Source organism: Babylonia areolata, chromosome 12 (genome assembly GCF_041734735.1).
Source record: "Babylonia areolata isolate BAREFJ2019XMU chromosome 12, ASM4173473v1, whole genome shotgun sequence".
In the NCBI taxonomy this organism is placed as follows: Eukaryota; Metazoa; Mollusca; class Gastropoda; order Neogastropoda; family Buccinidae; genus Babylonia; species Babylonia areolata.
The window spans coordinates 6152405-6157404 of NC_134887.1; positions in this window are offsets into that span (position 1 = coordinate 6152405).

The following is a 5000-nucleotide window of genomic DNA, read 5'->3' on the forward strand; positions in this document are numbered from 1 at the left end:
CAGAACTTTTGCCAGGAACAACCCTTTTGTTGCCGTGGGTTCTTTTACGTGCGCTAAGTGCATGCTGCACACGGGACCTCGGTTTATTGTCTCATCCGAATGATAGCGTCCAGACCACCACTCAAGGCCTAGTGGAGGGGGAGAAAATATCAACGGCTGAGCCGTGATTCGAACCAGATTCTCTCGCTTCCTAGGCGGACGCGTTACCTCTAGGCCATCACTCCACTACATTAAACCATTTGTGTCCTTGTCCTTCTCTCTCTCTCTCTCTCTCTCTCTCTCTCTCTCACACACACACACACACACACACACACACACACACACACACACACACACACACGCACACACACACACATGTATATATATCCAAACCACACTGATTAGCATCAGCCTTATTTCGAAAAGTTTCAGTTTCAGTTTCAAGGAGGTGTCTGAGCGTGTGAAAAAAAAAAAAGAAAGGAAAAAAAGATGTAAGACAATGAAAGGTTTGCTTGAAGTCAAATGACTGAAATAAAGCAAGAGTAGGAATGGACCACGCGCACCCACATACACATGCACACTAAAAAAAAAAAAAACTTAAAAGACACACACACACACACACACACACACACACACACACATGTATAAAAGGAGACGGCTGATCTTTACATAAAGTCAACACACTGACCAAGCCTTGACAGCTTTCCCTAGTTTCCGTTAGAACAATAAGATTGGGGGGGGGGGGGGGGGGGGGGCGGGAGGGGAGGGGAGAAGTAATATAATGAAATTAAAGATGAGAGTTTTTCCTAGTTTCCGTTAGAACAATAAGATTGGGGGTGGGGGAGGGCGGAGGGGAGGGGAGGAGTAATATAATGAAATTAAAGATGAGAGTTTTTCCTAGTTTCCTTTAGAACAATAAGATGGGGGGGGGGAGGGAGGAGGGGTGTAATATAATGAAATTAAAGATGAGAGCTTACCCTAGTTTCCTTTAGAACAATGAGATGAGGGGCGGAAGGGGGGGGGGGGTAAAGTAATGAAATTAAAGATGAGAGCTTTTCCTAGTTTCCTTTAGAACAAAAAGATGGGGGGGGGGGGGGGGGGGGGGTAATATAATGAAATTAAAGATGAGAGTTTTTCCTAGTTTCCTTTTGAACAATAAGATGGGGGGGGGGGGGGGTAATATAATGAAATTAAAGATGAGAGATTTTCCTAGTTTCCTTTAGAATAATAAGGTGGGGGGGTGGTAATATAATGAAATTAAAGATGAGAGTTTTTCCTAGTTTTCTTTAGAACAATGAGATGGGGGGAGGGGGGGGGAATGTAATGAAATTAAAGATGACAGCTTTCCCTAGTTTCCTTTAGAACAATAAGATGGGGGGAGGAGGGGTAATATAATGAAATTAAAGATGAGAGTTTTTCCTAGTTTCCTTTAGAACAATAAGATGGGGGGAGGGGGGGTAATATAATGAAATTAAAGATGAGAGCTTACCCTAGTTTTCTTTAGAACAATAAGATGGGGGGAGGAGGGGTAATATAATGAAATTAAAGATGAGAGTTTTTCCTAGTTTCCTTTCGAACAATAAGATTAGGGGGAGGGGAGGGGTGTAATACAATGAAATTAAAGATGAGAGTTTTTCCTAGTTTCCTTTCGAACAATAAGATTAGGGGGAGGGGAGGGGTGTAATACAATGAAATGAAAGATACATCAAGGGCTAATCATATCTCAGAACTACCTTAAAAATAGACAATTTCAAAAAACCCTGAGGGGCTGTGCTAAGCAAGCCCGCGACACCCGTCCCCCCCACCCCCCACCCCCTAACTAACACACACACACACACACACACACATCCCTCCTTCCCCTCCCCCCCAACCCTCCTCCCCCCACACACACAGACTGACGTGCTATGAATCATGTCACCACTCAGCCTGGCCAGGCTCGTGTCCTGTTGATGTGAGGTAACTGAAACTGGTTTGTCCCACAGCACGTGCCAGTCCTCTTTGTGAACACTGAGTCTTTCACCGCCCGTAACTGTAACAGCACTTGTGATTTTCGAAACACAGGAAAGGCGGCCGGTATCTAGATACAAAAAAACAGCTGTTGTTGGCAGTTAACAGTTTGGTTACGTTGGTGCACTGATGTTTCGGCAGTTTCAGCTCATCGTACGATCGCTGTGGTATACGTGCTGCATGGAAAATAGTAATATCAACAATATTTGAAAAGAAATATAATATATACTTTCCAATGTGGTGATTAACAACCTTTACATCATGTATGCACAAGTATGATTATACATACATTATGTTTTTACAGCGAAAATTTGCTGCTTTTTTTAAAATACAAGTTTTAAAGACATGAAGAGCCTACTGTTGTTGATACACACACACACACACACACACACACACACACACAGACACACACACACACACACACACAGATATATATATATATATATATATATACATATATATAATATAATATATGGATATTAATATGAATGCTATAGATACTTATAAAGCGCCTATCCTCAGTTGGAGACCAAGCTCTAAGCGCTATACAAACAAGGAGTTATTTGCGAAACAGGCTGCCGACCAGGGAAGAGCCAACCGATGGCTGCCATAGGGCGCTCATCATTTGTTTCCTGTGTCAGTCAACTGATCAGATTTCAGGCAGGCACACACATGCACTCTCAGACAGACATGTCGCATTTTACGTGTATGGATGTTTTGGTTATTTACCCCGCCATGTAGGTAGCCATACTACGTTTTGTTTTGAAGGGTGTGCATGCAGAGTATGTTCTTGTTTTCATAGCCCACTGAACGCTGACATGGGGGTTCAGGCACTTGCAAGTTTGCATATATGTTGACCTGGGAGATCGGAAAAATCTCCACCTTTTACCCAACAGGCACCGTCACCGAGATTCGAACCCGGGTCCCTGAGATTGAAAGTCCAACGCTTTAACTACTCGGCTATTGCACCTCTCTCTCTCTCTCTCTCTCTCTCTCTCTCTCTCTCACTCCCTCTCTCTCTCACCCTCTCTCTCACCCTCTCTCTCACTCTCTCTGTCTCTCTCTCTCACTCTGTCTCTCACTCCCTCTCTCTCTCACACCCTCTCTCTCACACTCTCTCACTTTCTCTCTGTCTCTTTCTCTCACTCTGTCTCTCTCTCTCTCTCTCTTTCTCTCTCTGTGTCTCTCTGTCCCTGTCTCTCTCTCTCTCTGTATATACACATACATGTTTTGGTCCGTTCCGTTAAAACACTACTCTTATTCATACACCACGATTTCTTCATTACCAAAGTGCCTAAAGGCGTCTCGGGCAAAATGGTGATACTTCTTTTTTTAATCTTTTTTTTTTAAAGAAAGTTATCTGTTTGAAACTTTCTTGACTCCAAAGTTACATTTTACGCATAAAAACATACATATAAAACAAGTTAAAATGAATTAAATAAAGTCTGTTTTTGACAAACGATCATACCTTGACGATCCGAAACTATACAATACAAATACAACTCTTTGATCATTAAAAAAAAAAAAGGGGGGGGGTGGGGGGGGGGGTATTTAAGGGGGGGGGGGGGTTGTTGCATTTATCAAACAAATTTACTTTTTGAATAGCTCCCTTCTCACAGTTGAATTGTAGCCAGTTTCCATCTTTCGTGTGTGTGTGGGCAGTGTAACATTAATAAGTAGCAGTTATCTCCAACTGCAGGATGCTGTACAGACAAAAATCTTTCTTTCCCCGAACCATAACCAACTGGAACAGGCTTCCTGCTGAGGTTGCCCTCAGCCCAACCGTGGAAGGCTTCAAATCCCGAATCTGATCACCTCTGCCTCAGGAAACCTCAAAAACACGCAGACCCCCCTTATAGTCCACAGAATCTTCACAATGATGAAGGCGGAAGCCAAGGGAAAGAAGAAGAAGAGGATCTCAAGAGTACCGTGGCGCGCACTGAGTCCCTGCCGCCCCTGCATCAAGCTCGATCTGACAGGCGACATCACGGTCTCAGTCTGCGCGCGCGCGTGTGTGAAGCACAGACAAGAGGCCGGCTTGACATTACCGTCCGTGCTCGCGCGGTGAACCTCGCGGGTGTTCAGCTGCGCCGGTTTCATGTTACTATTTTTAGCAGAGAAAACTGGCCAAACTAAAAGCTTTCGGGCCAACAGGCGTGTGCGGCGGTGGGAGTAAGAATGGTTGTTCGTTTGTTTCCGTTTGTACACCCGCCTCAAGGTTTTCTTCTTATATTGTCCGGTTGTTGTGTACGAAAGCTGATAGTTTCACCAATGGCTCCCGTATATCATCATCATCATCATCCTCAGTAGCAGCGACAGCGGTGATGCAGGCTTCACCAGCAAGCCCCCCTCCCCCCTCCCCCCAATGCCGCCTCTTCTTCCCTCTTAATAATATGTTCATGTACACGGACAAATCGGTGTGGGTGTTCTGCAGTTAAAAATATACCCAGAGAGCTCCCGTTACCACCCTGGGACGTGAGGGAAAAAGAAACGAAATTCATCACCTCAGTATGACATCATCTTCACCACCACCACCACCATCAACACCACCACCACCATCAACACCATCAACAGCATCAACAGCATCGACAGTAGCACCGCGGGTCTCTATATCAGAAGGAAATACCTCGTGCTGAATCAGCAGTTTTCCATGGTGCATCAACTTGTATCATCAAAAAAAGCCGATCTGCAGAAATGAATTTGGTGAGATTGAAGGAGCCATCAAAACATACATGAGTCTGTTCAGGTCATACTTCAGTCATTGCGCAAATGTCACACCAAAACAGCTCAGTCTTGAAGAGGACTGAGGAATTTTGTTTAATGTCCCGCCACACATATCGGTGATTGAAGACATTTTGACGGTTAAAGTATTTATGAATACATTTGAGTATTATCGGTTAGAAGGGGTGGGAGATGTGACTGAATGGAGGGTTGGTGGAAACTGGGCAAATGAGGGTGAAATGAGGGTGAAATTTGACCAAAAAAACCCAACAACCTCTAAATACAATTACAGG